This window comes from Orcinus orca, chromosome 11, assembly GCF_937001465.1.
Source record: "Orcinus orca chromosome 11, mOrcOrc1.1, whole genome shotgun sequence".
Classification (NCBI taxonomy): Eukaryota; Metazoa; Chordata; class Mammalia; order Artiodactyla; family Delphinidae; genus Orcinus; species Orcinus orca.
In genome coordinates, this window is record NC_064569.1 from 65,843,144 (window position 1) to 65,863,268 (window position 20,125).

Sequence of the window (20,125 nt, forward strand, 5' to 3'; positions counted from 1 at the left end):
GCTCACTCCCTCCTGCAAGAGTACCGGAATCACAACTAACTGTTGAACAATCATAGACAGGAAGACACTGGAACTCATCAAAAAGATATCCCATATCCAAAGAAAAATGAGAAGCTGCAATGAGACGGTAGGAGGGGCACAATCACAATAAAATTAAATACCATAACCACTGGGTGGGTGACTCACAAACTGGAGAAGAATTATACCACAGAAGTCCACCCACTGGAGTGAACGTTCTGAGCCCCACATCAGGTTTTCCAACATGGGAGACCGGCGATGGGAGGGGGAATTCCTAAATTCCTAGAGAATCAGACTTTGAAGGCTAGTGGAATTTGACTGCAGGATTTCAACAGGACTGAGGGAAACAGTGACTCCACTCCTGGAGGGCACAGAGTAATGTGCACATCAGGACCCAGGAGGAAGGAGCAACGACCCCATATGAGGCTGAACCAGACTTACCTGCTAGTGTTGGAGGGTCTCCTGCAAAGGCACGGGGTGGCTGTGGCTCACTGTGGGGACAAGGACACTGGCAGCAGAAGTTCAGGGAAGTACTCCTTGGTGTGAGCCCTCCCAGAGTCTGCCATTAGCCCCACCAAAGAGCCGGATAGGCTCCAGTGCTGGGTCACCTCAGGCCAAACAACAGGGAGGGAACCCAGCCCCACTCATCAGCACACAATCAGATTACATTTTACTGAGCTCTGCCCACCAGAGCAACACCCAACTCTACACATCACCAGTCCCTCCCATCAAGAAGCTTGCACAACCCTCTTAGATAGCCTCATCCACCAGAGGGCAGACAACAGAAGCAAGAAGAACTACAATTCTGCAGCCTGTGGAATGAAAACCACATTCATATAAAGACAGACAAAATGAAAAGGCAGAGGACTATGTACCAGATGAAGGAACAAGATTAAACCACAGAAAAACAACTAAATGAAGTGGAGATAGGCAACCTTCCAGAAAAAGAATTCAGAATGATAGTGAAGATGATCCAGGACCTTGAAAAAAGAATGAAGGCAAAGATCGAGAAGATGCAAGAAATGTTTAAAAAACACCTAGAATAATTAAAGAACAAACAAACAGAGATGAACAATATAATAACTGAAATGAAAAATACACTAGAAGGAATCAATAGCAGAATAACTGAGGCAGAAGAAAGGATAAGTGACCTGAAAGACAGAATGGTGGAATTCACTGCCATGGAACAGAATAAAGAAAAAAAGAATGAAAAGAAATGAAGATAGCCTAAGAGACCTCTGGGACAACATTAAACACAATAACATTCGCATTACAGGGGTCCCAGAAGAAGAGACAGAGGAAGGACCTGAGAAAATATTTGAAGAGATCAGAGTCAAAAACTTCCCTGACATGGGAAAGGAAATAGCCATCCAAGTCTGGGAAGCACAGAGAGTCCCAGGCAGGATAAACCGAAGGAGAAACACACCAAGACACATAGTAATCAAACTGACAAAAATTAAGACAAAGAAAAATTATTAAAAGCAATGAGGGAAAAATGACAAATAACATACAAGGGAACTCCCATAGGGTTAACAGCTGATTTTTCAGCAGAAATTCTACAAGCCACAAGGGAGTGACATGATATATTTAAAGTGATGAAAGGGAAGAACCCACAACCAAGATTACTCTACCCGGGAAGGATCTCATTCAGATTCAGTGGAGAAATCAAAAGACAAGCAAAAGCTAAGAGAATTCAGCATCACCAAACCAGCTCTACAACAAATGCTAAAGGAACTTCTCTAAGTGGGAAACACAAGAGAAGAAAAGGACCTACAAAAACAAACCCAAAACAATTAAGAAAGTGGTAATAGGAATATACATATCGATAATCACCTTAAATGTGAATGGATTAAATACTCCAACCAAAATTATCTTATGTGAGTGTTTTATTTTGAAAGGTATTATGTAGATCCTATATTTAACATTAAGGTGGAAAATGTAACCAAAATTAGTATTCTTTCTCTACACATATTGGTACTTGAAGATTCCTTTCAGAAGAAACCCCAGCCTTTTCCTAAGTTCAATCCTCGTTTTAACTAAAGTCATCTTTCTAATTCAAAGGCTGTGTTCTTTTTGAATACCATACATGGGGGTTAAGCTGATGTTAAAACAGTTTGCAATAAAAAAAATATCAGCTTAAGTCATTTAATCATTTCAAGTGCATTCTGCATCCTATAAATATAAGTTTGAGAATTTTAAGAGAATTGTGTTTCATTAAGTTTTGCATATCTTTTGTTATGCCATGTAAATTCCCTTCTTTTTAATATGATTAAAGGCTTGCTGAATGCATACAAAAATGAGACCCATCTATATGCTGTCTACAAGAGACCCACTACAGACCTACACATACAGACTGAGAGTAAGGGGATGGAAAAAGATATTCCATGCAAATGGAAATCAAAGAAAGCTGGAGTAGCAATACTCATATCAGATAAAACAGACTTTAAAATAAAGAGTGTTACAAGAGATGAGGAAGGACACTACAAAATGATCAAGGGATCAATCCAAGAAGAAGATATAACAATTATAAATATATATGCACCCAACATAGAAGCACCTCAATACATAAGGCAAATGCTAAGAGCTCTGAAAGAGGAAATCGACAGTAACACAAAAAGAGTGGGAGACTTTAACACCTCACTTACACCAATGGACATATTATCCAGACAGAAAATTAATAAGGAAACACAAGCTTTAAATGACACAATAGACCAGATTGATTTAATTGATATTTACAGGACATTCCATCCAAAAACAGCAGATTACATTTTCTTCTCAAGTGCACATGGAATATTCTCCAGGATAGATCACGTCTTGGGTCACAAATAAAGCCTCAGTAAATTTACTAATATTGAAATAATATCAAGCATCTTTTCCAACGACAATGCTATGAGATTAGAAATCAGTTACAAGGAAAAAAACGTAAAAAACACAAGCACATGGAGGCTAAACAATACGTCACTAAATAACCAAGAGATCACTGAAGAAATCAAAGAGGAAATCAAAAAATATCTAGAGACAAATGACAATGAAAACACGATGATCCAAAACCTACGGGATGCAGCAAAAGCAGTTCTAAGAGGGAAGTTTATAGCAATACAAACCTACATCAAGAAACAAGAAACATTGCAAATAAACAAGCTAACCTTAAACCTAAAGCAATTAGAGAAAGAAGAACAAAAATACCGCAAAGTTAGCAGAAGGAAAGAAATCATAAAGATCAGATCAGAAATAAATGAAAAAGAAATGAAGAAAACAACAGCAAAGATCAATAAAACTAAAAGCTTGTTCTTTGAGAAGATAAAATTGATAAAACTAAAAGCTGGTTCCTTGAGAAGATAAACAAAATTGGTAAACCATTAGCCAGACTCATAAAGAAAAAGAGGGAGAGGACTCAAATCAATAAAATTAAAAATGAAAAAGGAGAAGTTAAACGGACACCACAGAAATACAAAGCATTATAAGAGACTACTACAAGCAACTCTATGCCAATAAAATAGAAAGCCTGGAAGAAATGGACAAATTCTTAGAAAGGTATAAGCTTCCAAGACAGACCCAGGAAGAAATAGAAAATATGAACAGACCAATCACGAGTAATGAAATTGAAACTGTGATTTAAAATCTTCCAATAAAGAAAAGTCCAGGACCAGATGGCTTCATAGGTGAATTCTATCAAATATTTAGAGGAGAGCTAACACCCATCCTTCTCAAACTCTTCCAAAAACATGCAGAGGAAGGAACACTCCCAAACTCATTCTACAAGGCCACCATCACCCTGATACCAAAACCAGACAGAGATACTACAAAAAAAGAAAATTACAGACCAACTGCACTGATGAATATAGATGCAAAAATCCTCAACAAAATACTAGCAAACAGAATCCAACAATACATTAAAAGGATCATACACCATGATCAAGTGGGATTTTCCCCAGGGATGTAAGGATTCTTCAGTATATGCAAATCAATCAATGCGATATACCATTGTTAATATAAATTGAAGAACAAAAACCATATGATCATCTCAATAGATGCAGCAAAAGCTTTTGACAAAATTCAACACCCATATGATAAAAACTTTCCTGAAAATGCGATAGTGGGAACTGACCTTAACATAATAAAGGCCATATACGACAAACGCACAGCAAACATCATTCTCAATGGTGAAAAACTGAAAGCATTTCCTCTAAGATCGGGAGCAAGACAAGGATGTCCACTCTCACCACTATTATTCAACATCGTTTTGGAAGTCCTAGCCATGGCAATCAGAGAAGAAAAAGAAATAAAAGGAATACAAATTGAAAAAGAAGTAAAACTGTCACTGTTTGCAGATGACATGATACTATACATAGAGAATCCTAAAGATGCCACCAGAAAACTACTAGACCTAATCAATGAATTTGGTAAAGGTGCAGGATACAAAATTAATGCACAGAAAACTCTTGCATTCCTATACACTAAAAATGAAAGATCAGAAAGAGAAATTAAGGAAACAATCCCATTCAACATTGCAATAAAAAGAATAAAATACCTAGGAATAACCCTACCTAAGGAGGTAAAACACCTGTACTCAGAAAACTATAATACACTGATGAAAGAAATCAAAGATGACACAAACATATGGAGAGATATACCATGTTCTTGGATTGGAAGAATCAATATTGTGAAAATGACTATACTACTCAAAGCAATCTATAGATTCAATGCAATCTCTATCAAATTACCAATGGCATTTTTTTACGGAACTAGAACCAAAAATTTCACAATATGTATGGAAACACAAAAGACCCTGAATAGCCAAAGCAATCTTGAAGGGAAAAAATGGAGCTGGAGGAATCACCCTCCATGACTTCAGACTATATTACAAAGCTACAGTAATCAAGACAATATGGCACTGGCACAAAAACAGAAATATAGATCAATGGAAAAGGATAGAAAGCTCAGAGACAAACCCAAGCACCTATGGTCAACTAATCTATGACAAAAGAGGCAAGGATATACAATGGAGAAAAGACAGTCTCTTCAATAAGTGGTGCTGGGAAAACTGGACAGCTATATGGAAAAGAATGAAATTAAAACACTCCCTAACACCATACACAAAAGTAAACTCAAAATGGATTAAAGACCTAAATGTAAGACCGGACACTATAAAACTCTTAGAGGAAAACATAGGAAGAACACTTTTTGACTAAATCACAGGAAGATCTGTTTTAACCCACCTCCTAGAGTAATGGAAATAAAAACAAAAATAAACAAATGGGACCTAATGAAACTTCAAAGCTTTTGCACAGCAAAGGAAACTATAAAAAAGATGAAAAGACAACCCTCAGAGTGGGAGAAATTCTTTGCAAATGAATCAAAGGACAAAGAATTAATCTCCAAAATATATAAACAGCTCAATATTACAAAAACAAACAACCCAATCCAAAAATGGGCAGAAGCCCTAAATAGACATTTCTCCAAAGAAGACATACAGATGGCCAAGAGGCACATGAAAAGCTGCTCAACATCACTAATTATTAGAGAAATGCAAATTAAAACTACAATTAGGTATCACCTCACACTGGTTAGAATGGGCCTCATCAGAAAATCTACAAACAACAAATGCTGGAGAGGGTGTGGAGAAAAGGGAACCCTCTTGCAGTGTTGGTGTGGTAGGAATGTAAATTGGAGAAGAGTACGGAGGTTCCTTAAAAAACTAAAAATAGAATTACCAGCAATCCCACTACTGGGCATATACCCAGAGAAAACCATAATTCAAAAAGACACATGCACCCCAATGTTTATTGCAGCATTATTTACAATGGCCAGGTCATGGAAGCAACCTAAATGCCCATCAGCAGACGAATGGAGAGAGAAGATGTGACACATATATACAATGGAATACTACTCAGCCATAAAAAGGAACAAAACTGGGTCATTTGTAGAGACGTGGATGGACCTAGAGACTGTCATACAGAGTGAAGTAAATCAGAAAGAGAAAAACAAATATCTTATATTAACGCATATATGTGGAATCTAGAAAAATGGTACAGATGAACCGGTTTGCCAGGCAGAGATAGAGACACAGATGTAGAGAACAAACGTATGGACACCAAGGAGGGAAAGTGGGGGTGGTGGTGGTAGTGGGATGAATTGGGAGATTGGGATTGACATATATAAACTAATATGTGTAAAATAGATAACTAATAAGAACCTGCTGTATAAAAAATAAATTAATTAATTAAAAAATAAATAAAAGTAACAGAAAACGCCCCACGAAAAAGAGTGAGTCAAAGATCTTGGTCAGAGCACTCCAGGCAGGCATGAGCATAGTAGAGGAGGGTTATGAAGGGCAGAGTCAGGATTTGAAGCATTCTTTTTTCCAAGTACACTGGAAACCCTTAGAGGGTTTAAGTATGGAAGACATGAGACACGATCAGTACTTTTTTTTTTTTTTTTTTTTTTTGGTCACGCAGCATGTGGGATCTGAGTTCCCTGACAAGGTATTAAACCCATGCCCCCTGCAGTGGAAGTGTGGAGTCTTAACCACTGGATTGCTAGGGAAGTCCCTCGGTAGCTATTTTATTTATTTATTTTTTTGCGGTACGCGGGCCTCTCACTGTTGTGGCCTCTCCCGTTGCGGAGCACAGGCTTCGGACGCGCAGGCTCAGCGGCCATGGCTCACGGGCCCAGCCACTCCGCGGCATGTGGGATCTTCCCAGACCGGGGCACGAACCCATGTCCCCTGCATCAGCAGGCGGACTCTCAACCACTGCACCACCAGGGAAGCCCTCGATAGCTATTTTAAAGGATCACTTTGGTTTCTATGGTGGGGAGACATATGGAAGCACGGGGCCCAGTTAAAAGGCTATTGTTATATTTCAGTTAAGAGTTGACATCATCTAACACTGGAAGGAAATTAGGATATTTGGATGCATGACATCAGGTAAAGCTGATAGAATTTGCTGATTTACATTGAGAATTGGGGGATGAGGTATATATAAGGAAAAGGGAGAGATCAAGAATGAATCCTAAAAATAAAAAAGAAAGAAAGAAAAAGCAATCTGAATAGATGGTGCTGCTATTTATTGAGATGGAGAAGATTGGAGAGATGCAAGATTTGAGAGTGGAAAATCCTCTTTTGAGGATATCTGAGGTGTCTGTTAGACATCCCAGGGGAGATGTGAAGTATGCAGCTGTATATACACTTTAGGGCTCTGTGGAAGTCAGGGCAGCAGAAATACATTTGAGACTTACACCTGTTTATCTGTTTTTTTGTTATGTTTTAATATACTTCAAATTCATTTATATCAGTTTAGTGATAAGCTTGGAGTACAATTATCAACACATAATTTTGATTTACCATAGCAATATTTATGAGTAAAAAAAACCTGATGTTACCACTAAACACTAAAAAGTCAATATTTTTCTATAATATTAGTGTTTTAGTATTGAAGAATTATTAGAGATCATTTATTCCTTGTTCTTTATTTTATTAGTAAGAAACCTAAGGTGCAAAAAGTTATAATTCTTTGGAATTATATTCAAAAAATAACTTGAATTATTTTCCTACTATATCATTCACCTTTCTCAAGGGAAATTTTTCAGTTTTATTATATCCAGAAAATGGAAACCACACCAGCAAATCAAACTGTCATAAATAGTATGGTATTTATTCATTAAAAAAATGCCTGTTGAGTAATTAGTTACAATGTGCCTAGGACTCAACAAGGCCCTACACATTCACAGATAAAAGATAATGCCCCTGCCCTTCAGAAAACTTTAGTAGAGCATAAGAGACAGATAATTAAGTAACAACACTACCTGTACAGAAGAAATATGATGATAGTGTAAGTAGAGTATACCATGAAATCACAGAAAAGGGAAACAAAATGCAGCATCAAAGGATCAGAGACTTTCAGGGTTAATATTTGGATGGAATTTTTGGATGAGTTAATATTTGGATGGAATTTTGAATAATGAAGAGTTCCCTAGGCTAAGGCTGGATCAAAGTACAGCAAAACAAAACAAAACAAACAAATGATGAAGAAGAAGATAATAATTGGCAACCAGTAAGTGATCAGATGATTGACATATTGGCATGTGAAGATGTGGCAAGATAGGAGATAGAAAGGAAGAAGGTCTTCATTCCCACAAACCTTGTAGGATATGAAAGGGAAGATTTCCTCGTAAGGGCACTGGGGAGGTTTTGAAGATTATTATTATTATTTTTTCTTAAGGAGAATGACTCAGGAGGGTACACTGAAATGGAGTAAGACTGGAGTCAAGGAGGTGAATTTAAGGGCTAAAATAATAACAAAATTGGTAAGAAAAAGTGGGAACAACAGAATCTGAAAATTAGAAAGAAACTCAGAGGTCAGTTCCCAGGTTTATGATATCAATTCTGGAAATAACAAAATAAACTAAGTAGATGTTAATTAAGAAAATAAATGTAATGGACACACTTTCTGAGAACTCATGCTGCTCAGTTTTCTAAAAGGTCAGCATTATCTTTAATGTAAGCCTGTCTCCCCACCCACAACTTCAGTCACAGTTGGATCAAAAATAGTCTTCTAAAATAAATGCAGCCATGACATTTGCTAGACAGAAACTTATGACTTGGGTGGTCTGGCTTTAACAGATGAGTTAATCCAATCAAATTAGAGATTTAGAGATTGTTACTAGTGAGCTGTTGACTTCATAGCTGGAAGATTATGTACCCTTAGGTTCTGGGGTGGATATTTTCAGGCTTGTGCAAACTGATGACTAAGCCAATTTGTAGAGAAAGGAGGATAGAGCAGACATAAAAAAAGAAAGTGAGATAATAATCATGCAGTCCCTGAGAGCCTGTTCATACAGCTCAGCTGGCAGCCTAAGACTGGCTCAGCCTGCCAGTTTTCATAAAGTCAGATAATCCTTTCACTCCCATCCTTGGATTCTGTGAGGTCCTTTAAACCTTTATAATTAATACTCCCTGTTATCGATCTAGTTCACATGCATCTGTTGCTTTCAGCCAAAGGAGAACTGGGTGAAAAATGCAAGAAATCAATAATCAAACGAACACATAAGATATTATGCAGTTAGGATTTTCCTTTACTCTATGTGTAAAAGAAAATCCAGCTTCTCTGTGAATATCTAGTTAACAGAAGCACAACTTTTTTGGATACAGTCTATTCCATTTTCAGAATTTTAGGTATTAAGTATTAGAAAGTTCTTGATATTATGATGGAATTATCAAAGCATGAACTTTGCCTATTGCTTGTTTTTTCCCCCATCCCATAACCACCTACTCTTTAGCAGCGTGCCTAGGAAAGTTTTAAAATTTGTTATTTGCATCTTCCTCTCTCTCAACGTATTAACAGAAGTAGCTTCTCACTGATAAAAGTAAAAGCCCCTTTATCTCAATTAAGAAGTTGTCTCCATTTATCAAATTTCCCTTAAGAGTTTTCTATTAATAATGTGTCTCTCATGTAACTGGTTTTTGGCCAAAATTTAGCTGACATTCCAACTTGTATCATAACACTGGTATGAAATACTGTGAAGGGGCACTTAGCCGTCTGAGCAAAGTAGGGTTTAGTTTCATATCCAATGTCACCAATACCTTGGCTGAAGAAAGGGATGAATAAAATACAGTGGGTAACTAGATGAAAAGGACACTGGTTAAAATGTTCAAAATGCTTATAGGTATTCAATATGGTACTGTTACAAATAATGCTGAAACATTTTAATATAAAAGAATATTCTATAAAATGTACTAATTTTCTCCAAAGATCATTTATGATTCTAGGGTCTATCAAATATATACATATATTCTTTAAATGGTGTATGTCTCTAATACCCTTTTTATCCTATTCTTCAGGCCCAGGTTATTAAAAAACAAACAAACAAAAGAGTACAATGGAGCAGACCTCAAAATCTATAGCAATAAGGGCTGGTAGATTATACTCAGTTGCAGAATTTCTATAGTGATTTTCACTACTTATGAGTTTTTAAAACTTGTAAAAGTTTTGAGTGGGAATGAAATTGGGTGCAAAAATTGTTCTGAATTAGAATAGGGAAAATGTGTGAAATATGAATTACAACTTATCAGTGTTATGACAAAGATCATCTTCAATTATAATGGTTTCTAAATTCATATTTCCTTGCTTCAAGTCATTGTGCTATCCTGTTTCCTAGTGACCTTGAATAATATAATATTTATCTTTCAATCATCACTTCCTTGCTGGATATTTTACCAAGTAAAAGAAGGAGTGCAATTAAGGAGGCCAAAGTTTTGAAATATTTCCAATGTATTTTCCTTTCTTGGAAATTAAATTACTTTCTTGTTACTTTTCATTCTTTTAGAATTATTTTAGAGAAGACCATGAGGGAACCTCCAGGACTAAAAGTTTATTACTGAACTTTGAGTTTCAAACTTAACTAAAAAATTCATAGCAAAGCAGACTTTCAAAAGAGAGAGTACAAGTTTTTCTAGAAACAACCAAAGGAGAGTTTATATCTGTTAAGAACCAAAGCCGAGATGATAGACCATAATGTCAGAAGAGCAGATAAAGTAACAGACACATAAAGAGATTTAGGAAGATTGAATCAATTCAGGTTGATTGGAGAAACTGATCATCTTGGAAATTTCCTGCTTCCCCCTGTGTAGTCTTGGCAAACTCCAAAGCCCTCAGAGAAACCCCAGTGTTACCAGTTGCTATGGTCTCCATGACACAACAAAGTAATGACAGGAGAAGTTGTCTAGATGAATAAACATGAGAGTAGCCTCAGCAGATATGGCACACTCCAGCCTGAATTATGAAATATGTGGTTGAAATCTTCCGGACAATGGACACCAAGGGATACACAGAAGTTCTGAGAATGATGGTGGATTTCAAGAGGCCTGGGTTAAATATAAGAGCATCCCAGAGTTTGGGAACTCTTGACTACAGGCAAAGGCCAGGTATACAGCTATCAGCAGTGGGTTCCAGAACAATACTTGAAAGATCAGATGGGACCAGCCACACATCAATGGATACCAGGTCATGATGCCCAATTTCCTGGAAGGTAAAATTTCACTGCAGCAGATGCTATGAGATCATGGTGAGACACCTAAAACTAAGAAAATCTAATTCAATGTCAAAAAAATACCTAATATTTCCTCTCTATCCAGATACAATCTGGGCAAGGAGGGAAGGAAGAAAGTTCATGGACATGGATGGACATGGATAGAACCCCTCCCCAACCTTATCCTCCCCCCCCAAAACTGAATAATTATGTAAAAGCTATTCATTTTGGTCTCTTTTATGATGCTATCACATGTTTCTTCATATGAGGAAATGAAGGCTGAAGAGCAAGAAGATATTTATTATTAGGAAATAAGGATATTTATAGGACTTTTTTCATATTTAAGAATTGTATGAAAATTTAAGTTCTATTATAAGACTTAAACAACTTGAAAAACTCACTAATGTGGCCTTTGTTGTAGCTCAGTACAGATCTATCCTTTATGTATGAAACGAGAATAAAATACAAGGTAACAACTAGGAGAAAAGCATTAGCAAACTGTGCTGTTAGTCACTTCACTAAATCAGGCAAGTCATAAAAGATGAGCAAAGCCAGATTTTCAAATTTATTCTACAAATTCATTTTCACACATCATCAAAGCTAAGTCCTCAGTGAAAATACAAGTATTATAAATATAGTCAGCATCTCAGCATGTGTAGAATACACTATAAGAATTAATTATCAAAGCACTTAAAATTAATCAATAATCACAGCAAAGCCAACAGCTATTACTTACTTCCATATCAGATTAGCTGAAGATAAACAGGAAACAAGATAAAGGTATCATCCATTCTGAATTATCAACATAGCAATCCTCACTGGCTCAGTATAATTTCCAAATTTTACTCTAATATATTCAGATATTTAATATTACATCAAAACTGTAATTTTTATCTCAGACTCTTATTGTGCTTTACAAATAAAGTGTCTAATTGTATATTCCAAACTATTCAAGTACCAAACTTATTTTAGATACCAGCTAAAGATATCTTGTTTCCCGCTCCCCAATGACTTTATTAGAGAAAATAAAAAATAGAAATATTTTTAAAAAGCCATGAATGGTTCCCTGCCAGTACCTGACAAGTTTGTTTTTTCATATCAGTTAATATTAATTTATAAAGCACATACTGTTTGTACAATATAGCCCTAAAACCTAGGTGGAAAGCAGAAGGTGAAAGAATTAAAAATAAGTCTCTTCCAATGAAGCACTTAAATATGTACATAAGTATTCTATAGATGAAACAAAAAGTTTAATCTGAAACAGTCATAGAGAAACCAGAAACAGAGGATGATTATTTGATGTGATATAAGGTTTAAAAAAAATCTCTTCTGGGACAATTATGTAGTAGAGGAAATTCAGCATCTAAACATTTATTGACTTTTCCCATTTTTTTCACAAATCCTCCCCATTGGCCATCCAGACACTGTCTCCAAATCCTTTACTCCCTAACTTCGAAGAAAAAAGAGAGAAATAAAGGAAGTACAAGAGATAAGGGAAGGAGAGAGAGAAAAGTACAGAGTGGCCCCAACTAGAACTGAAGACATCCAAGAATACATCAGTTTTCTCAGTGCCTTAGTCTCGACCAACACTTTGCGGAAAATTTACTCATTTAACCCAGATCCCTGAGATGCCTCCTTATACCTCCTGGTAAATGTAAATGCTCTTGATAGACAATTTATTCTGTCAACATACCTCTACTAGAGCGCAGATCACAAAATACTTTAAAAATCCCTTCTTGGGGGACCTTCAAGATGGCGGAGAAGTAAGACGTGGAGATCACCTTCCTCCCCACAAATACATCAAAAATACATCTACATGTAGAACAGCTCCTACAGAACACCTACTGAATGCTGGAAGAAGACCGCAGACTTCCCAAAAGGCAAGAAACTCCCCACGTACCTGGGTAGGACAAAAGAAAAAAGAAAAAACAGAGACAAAAGAATAGGGATGGGACTTGCACCTCTGGGAGGGAGCTGTGAAGGAGGAAAGGCTTCCACACACTAGGAAGCCCCTTCAGTGGTGGAAACGGGGGGGTGGGGAGGGGGAAGCTTCAAAGCGACAGAGGAGAGCACAGCAATAGGCGCACAGAGGGCAAAGTGGAAAGGTTCCTGCACAGAGGATCCCTGCTGACCAGCACTCAACAGCCTGAGAGGCTTGTCTGCTCACTCACAGGGATGGGTGGCGGCTGGGAGCTGAGGCTCGTGCTTCGGAGGTCAGATTCCAGGGAGAGGACTGGGGTTGGCTGTGTGAACACAGCCTGAAGGGGGCTAGTGAGCCACAGCTAGCCAGGAGGGAGTCGGGGGAAAAGTCTGGACCTGCCTAAGAGGCAAGAGACCATTGTTTCGGGGTGTGCGAGGAGAGGGGATTCAGAGCAACGACTTAAACGAGCTTCAGAGACGGGTGCGAGCCGTGGCTGTCAGCGCGGACACCAGAGACGGGCATGAAACGCTAAAGCTGCTGCTGCAGCCACCAAGAAGCCTGTGTGCGAGCACAGGTCACTATCCACAACTCCCCTCCCAGGAGCCTGTGCAGCCCGCCACTGCCAGAGTCCCGTGATCCAGGGACAACTTCCCTGGGAGAACACACGGCGCACCTCAGGCTGTTGCAACAACACGCCAGCCTCTGCCACTGCAGGCTCACCCTGCATTCCACATTCCATACCCCTCCCTCCGCCCAGCCTGAGTGAGCCAGAGTCCCCTAATCAGCTGCTATTTTAACCTCGTTCTGTCTGAGCAAAGAACAGATGCCCTCAGGCGGCCTAAACACAGAAGCGAGGCCAAATCCAAAGCTGAACTCCAGGAGCTGTGCGAACAAAGAAGAGAAAGGGAAATCTCTCCCAGCAGCCTCAGGAGCAGCGGATTAAATCTCCACAATCAACTTGATGTGCCCTTCATCTGTGGAATACCTGAATAGACAAAGAATCATACCAAAATTGGCTTTGGGAGCAGCTGTAGACTTGGGATTTGCTTTCTGCATCTAATTTGTTTCCAGGTTTATGTTTATCTTACTTTAGCATTTAGAGCTTATTATCATTGGTAGATTTGTTTATTGATTTGGTTGTTCTCTCCCTTTTTTGTTTTTACTATATATATATATATATATATATAATTTTCCTTTTTCTCTTTTTGTGTGATTTTCTGTATAGCTTTGCTTTTACCATTTGTCCTAGGGTTCTGTGTGTCCATTTTTTTTTTCCAGTATAGTTTTTAGTGCTTGCTATCATTGGTGGATTTGTTTTTGATTTGGTTGCTCACTTCTTTCTTTCCTTTTTTTATTATTTTTAATTTTTTTTATTGTTAATAATTTTAAAAAATTATTTTAATAACTTCCTTTTCTTTAATCTCTCCCTTTCTTTCTTTCCTCTTTCTTTATTTCTTTTTCTTTCTTTCCTTCCTTCCTTCCTCCCTCTCTCGCTCCCTCCTTTCTTTCTTTCTTCCTTCCTTCCTCCTTCCCTCCCTCCCTCCCCCCCTTTCTTTCTTTCTTTCTTTCTTTCTTTCTTTCTTTCTTTTTTCACCCTTTTCTTCTGAGCCATGTGGCTAACAGGGTCTTGGTGCTCCAGCCAGGAGTGAGGGCTGAGCCTATGAGGTGGGAGAGCCGAGCTCAGGACATTGGTCCACCAGAGACCTTCCAGCCCCACGTAATATGAGATCTCCATCTCAACGCTAAGACCCAGCTCCACTCAATGACCAGCAAGCTACAGTGCTGGACACCCTATGCCAAACAACTAGAAAGACAGGACCACAACACCACCCATTAGCAGAGAGGTTGCCTAAAATCATAAGTTCACAGACACCCCAAAACACACCACCGGATGTGGTCCTTCCCAACAGAAAGACAAGATACAGCCTCATACACCAGAACACAGGCACCAGTCCCCTCCACTAGGAAGCCTACATAACCCACTAAACCAACCTTAGCCGCTGGGGACAGACACCAAAAACAAAGGGAACTATGAACCTGCAGCCTGAGAAAAGGAGACCCCAAACACAGTAAGTAAAGCAAAATGAGAAGACAGAAAAACACACAGCAGATGAAGGAGCAAGGCAAAAACCTACCAGACCTAACAAATGAAGAGGAAATAGGCAGTCTACCTGAAAAAGAATTCAGAATAATGATAGTAAAGATGATCCAAAATATTGGAAATAGAATGGAGAAAATATAAGAAACGTTTAACAGGACCTAGAAGAACTAAAGAGCAAACAAACCACTAAACCAACCTTACCCACTGCAGACAGATACCAAAAACAATGAGAATGACAAACCCGCAGCCTGCAAAAAGGAGACTGCAAACACAGTAAGTTAAGCAAAATAAGAAGACAGAAACACACAGCAGATGAAGAAGCAACGTAAAAACCCATCACACCAAACAAGTGAAGAGGAAATAGGCAGTCTACCTTTAAAAGAATTCAAAGTTGTTATAGTAAAGATGATCCAAAATCTTGGAAACAGAATGGAGAAAATATAAGAAACATTTAACAAGGACCTAGAAGAACTAAAGAGCAAACAAACAATGATGAAAAACACAATAAATGAAATTACAAATACTCTAGAAGGGATGAATAGCAGAATAACTGAGGCAGAAGAACGGATAAGTGACCTGGAAGATAAAATAGTGGAAATAACTACTGCAGAGCAGAAAAAAGATAAAAGAATGAAGGACAGTCTCAGAGACCACTGGGACAACATTAAACGCACCAACATTCGAATTATAGGGGTCCCAGAAGAAGAAGAGAAAAAAAAAAGGGACTGAGAAAATATATGAAGAGATTATAGTTGAAAACTTCCCTAATATGGGAAAGGAAATAGTTAATCAAGTCCAGGAAGCAGAGAGAGTCCCATACAGGATAAATGCAAGGAGAAACACACCAAGACACATATTAATCAAACTATCAAAAATTAAATACATGTTAAAAAATGTTAAAAGAAAAAATGTTAAAAGCAGCAAGGGAAAAGCAACAAATAACGTACAAGGGAATCCCCATAAAGTTAAGAGCTGATCTTTCAGCAGAAACTCTGCAAGCCAGAAGGGACTGGCAGGACATATTTAAAGTGATGAAGGAGAAAAACCTGCAACCAAGATTACTGTACCCAGCAAGGATCTCATTCAGATTTGATGGAGAAATTAAAACCTTTACAAACAAGCAAAAGCTAAGAGAATTCAGCACCACCAAACCAGCTTGACAACAAATGCTAAAGGAACTTCTCTAGGCAGGAAACACAAGAGAAGGAAAAGACCTACAAAAACAAACCCAAAACAATTAAGAAAATGGTAATAGGAACATACATATTGATAACAAACTTCAATGTAAAGGGATTAAATTCTCCAACCAAAAGACATAGAATGGCTGAATGGATACGAAAACAAGACCCATATATATGCTGTGTACAAGAGACCCACTTCAGACCTAGGGACACGTACAGACTGAAAGTGAGGGGACAGAAAAAGGTATTCCATACAAATGGAAATCAAAAGACAGCTGGAGTAGCAATTCTCATATCAGACAAAATAGACTTGAAAATAAAGACTATTACAAGAGACAAAGAAGGACACTACATAATGATCAAGGGATCGATCCAAGAAGAAGATATAACAATTGTAAATATTTATGCACCCAACAAAGGAGCACCTCAATACATAAGGCAAATACTAACAGCCATAAAAGAGGAAGTTGACAGTAACACAATAGTAGTAGGGGACTTTAACACCCCACTTTCACCAATGGACAGATCATCCAAAATGAAAATAAATAAGAAAACACAAGGTTTAAATGATATATTAAAGAAGATGGACTTAATTGATATTTATAGGACATTCCATCCCAAAACAACAGAATACGCTTTCTTCTCAAGTGCTCATGGAACATTCTCAAAGATAGATCATACCTTGGGTCGCAAATCAAGCACTGGTAAATTTAAGAAAATTGAAATCATATCAAGCATCTTTTCCAACCACAATGCTATGAGACTAGATATCAATTACAGGAAAAAAATCTGTAAAAAATACAAATACATGGAGGCTAAACAATACACTACTAAATAAGCAAGCGATCACTGAAGAAATCAAATAGGAAATCAAAAAATACCTAGAAACAAATGACAATGAAAACACAATGACCAAAAACCTTTGGGATGCAGCAAAAGCAGTTCTAAGAGGAAAGTTCACAGCAATACAGTCCTACCTCAAGAAACAAGAAACATCTCAAATAAACAAACTAACCTCACACCTAAAGCAATTAGAGGAAGAACAAGAAAAGCCCAAAGTTAGCAGAAGGAAAGAAATCATAAAGATCAGACCAGAAATAAATGAAGGGAAATGATAGCAAAGATCAATAAAACTAAAAGCTGGTTCATTGAGAAGACAAATAAAATTGATAATTCTTTAGCTAGACTCATCAAGAAAAAAGGAAGAAGACTCAAATCAATAGTATTAGAAATGAAAAAGAAGTAACAACTGACACTGCAGAAATACAAAGGATCATGAGAGATTACTACAAGCAACTATATGCCAATAAAATGGACAACCTGGAAGAAATGGAGAAATTCTTAGAAAAGCACAACCTTCCGAGACTGCACCAGGAAGAAACACAAAATATAATCAGACCAATCACAAGCACTGAAACAGAGACTGTGATTAAAAATCTTCCAACAAACAAAAGCCCAGGACCAGATGGCTTCACAGACAAATTCTTTTAAACATTTAGAAAAGAGCTAACACCTATTCTTCTCAAACTCTTCCAAAATATAGCACAGGGAGGAACACTCCCAAACTCATTCTACGAGGCCACCATCACCCTGATACCAAAACTAGACAAAGGTGTCACAAAAAAGAAAACTACAGGCCAATATCTCTGATCAACATAGATGCAAAAATCCTCAACAAAATACTAACAAACAGAATACAACAGCACATTAAAAGGATCATACACCATGATCAAGTGGGGTTTATCCCGGGAATACAAGATTTCTTCAATATACGCAAATCAATCAGTGAGATACACCATATTACCAAATTGAAGGAGAAAACCAGATGATTATCTCAAGGCAATATATGACAAACCCACAGCCAACATCATTCTCAACGGTGAAAAACTGAAACCATTTCCACTAAGATCAGGCACAAGACAATGTTGCCCACTCTCACCACTATTATTCAACATAGTTTTGGAAGTTTTAGGTACAGCAATCAGAGAAGAAAAAGTAATAAAAGGAATCCAAATTGGAAAAGAAGAAGTAAAACTGTCACTGTTTGCAGATGACATGATAGTATACATAGAGAATCCTAAAGATGCCACCAGAAAACTACTAGACCTAATCAATGAATTTGGTAAAGTAGCAGGATACAAAATTAATGCACAGAAATCTCTTGCATTCCTATATGCTAATAATGAAAAATCTGAAAGAGAAATTAAGGAAACACTCCTATTTACCATTGCAACAAAAAGAATGATACCTAGGAATAAAACTACCTAAGGAGACAAAAGACCTGTATGCAGAAAACTATAAGACACTGATGAAAGAAATTAAAGATGATACAAACAGATGGAGAGATATACTGTGCTCTTGGAATGGAAGAATCAACATTGTGAAAATGACTACACTACCCAAAGCAATCTACAGATTCAATCCAATCCCTATCAAACTACCAATGGTATTCTTCACAGAACTAAAACAAAAAATTTCACAATTTGTATGGAAACACAAAAGACCCCGAATAGCCAAAGCAATCTTGAGAAAGAAAAATGGAGCTGGAAGAATCAGGCTCCCTGACTTCAGACTATACTACAAAGCTACAGTAATCAAGACAGTATGGTAATGTCACAAAAACAGAAATATAGATCAATGGAACAGGATAGACAACCCAGAGATAAACCCATGCTCATATGGTCACCTTATTTTTGATAAAGGAGGCAGGAACATACAATGGAGAAAAGACAGCCTCTTCAATAAGTGCTGCTGGGAAAACTGGACAGGTACATGTAAAAGAATGAATTAGAACACTCCCTAACACCATACACATAAATAAACTCAAAATGGATTAAAGACTTAAATGTAAGGCCAGACATTATAAAACTCTTAGAGTAAAACATAGGCAGAATACTCTATGACATAAATCACAACAAGATCCTTTTTGACCCACCTCCATGAGAAATGGAAATAAAAACAAAAATAAACAAATGGGACCTAATGAAACTTAAAAGCTTTTGCACAGCAAAGGAAACCATAAACAAGATGAAAAGACAAGCCTCAGAATGGGAGAAAATATTTGCAAATGAAGGAACTGACAAAGGATTAACCTCTAAAATTTACAAGCAGCTCATGCAGCTCAATATCAAAAAAACAAACAACCCAATCCAAAAATGGGCAGAAGACCTAAATAGACATTTCTCCAAAGATATACAGATTGCCAACAAACACATGAAAGAATGCTCAATATCACTAATTATTAGAGAAATGCAAATCAAAACTACAGTGAGGTATCACCTCATACTGTTCAGAATGGCCATCATCAAAATATCTAGAAACAATAAATGCTGCAGACGGTATGGAGAAAAGGGAACCCTCTTGCACTGTTGGTGGGAATGTAAATTGATACAGCCACTATGGAGAACAGTATGGAGGTTCCTTAAAAAACTAAAAATAGAACTACCATATGACCCAGCAATCCCACTACTTGGCATATACCCTGAGAAAACCATAATTCAAAAAGAGTCAGGTACCACAATGCTCATTGTGGCTCTATTTACAATAGCCAGAACATGGAAGCAACCTAATTGTCCATCGACAGATGAATGGATAAAGAAGATATGGCACATATATACAATGGAGTATTACTCAGCCTTAGAAAGAAATGAAAGTGAGTTATTTGTAGTGAGGTGGATGGACCTAGAGACTGTCATACAGAGTGAAGTAAGTCAGAAAGAGAAAAACAAATACCGTATGCTTACATAAATATATATATGGAATGTAAAAAAAGAAAAAAATGGTTCTGATGAACTTAGGGGAATGACAGGAATAAAGACACAGATGAAGAGAATGGACTTGAGGACATGGGGAGGGGGAAGGGTAAGCTGGGACGAA

At 37.4% G+C, this 20,125-nt stretch overlaps 1 protein-coding gene across 23 annotated transcripts in view; it reads right to left on the bottom strand.

Annotated features, from left to right (window-relative positions):
- Nucleotides 1-20,125, bottom strand: part of PPFIA2 (PTPRF interacting protein alpha 2) — a 475,585-nt gene that overhangs the window by 259,331 nt on the left and 196,129 nt on the right. Inside the window, exon 1 of one of the 23 annotated variants that reach the window (XM_049694317.1) lies at nucleotides 13,218-13,255. The exons of 20 other annotated variants lie outside the window; for them this stretch is intronic. The gene's annotated coding sequence lies outside the window, so the exon portion shown is untranslated. Of the gene's footprint in view, nucleotides 1-459; nucleotides 1,059-12,739; nucleotides 13,174-13,217; nucleotides 13,256-20,125 lie in introns of those variants that run through there. 2 more of the 23 variants (XM_049694313.1, XM_049694314.1) reach the window with 2 other exon arrangements.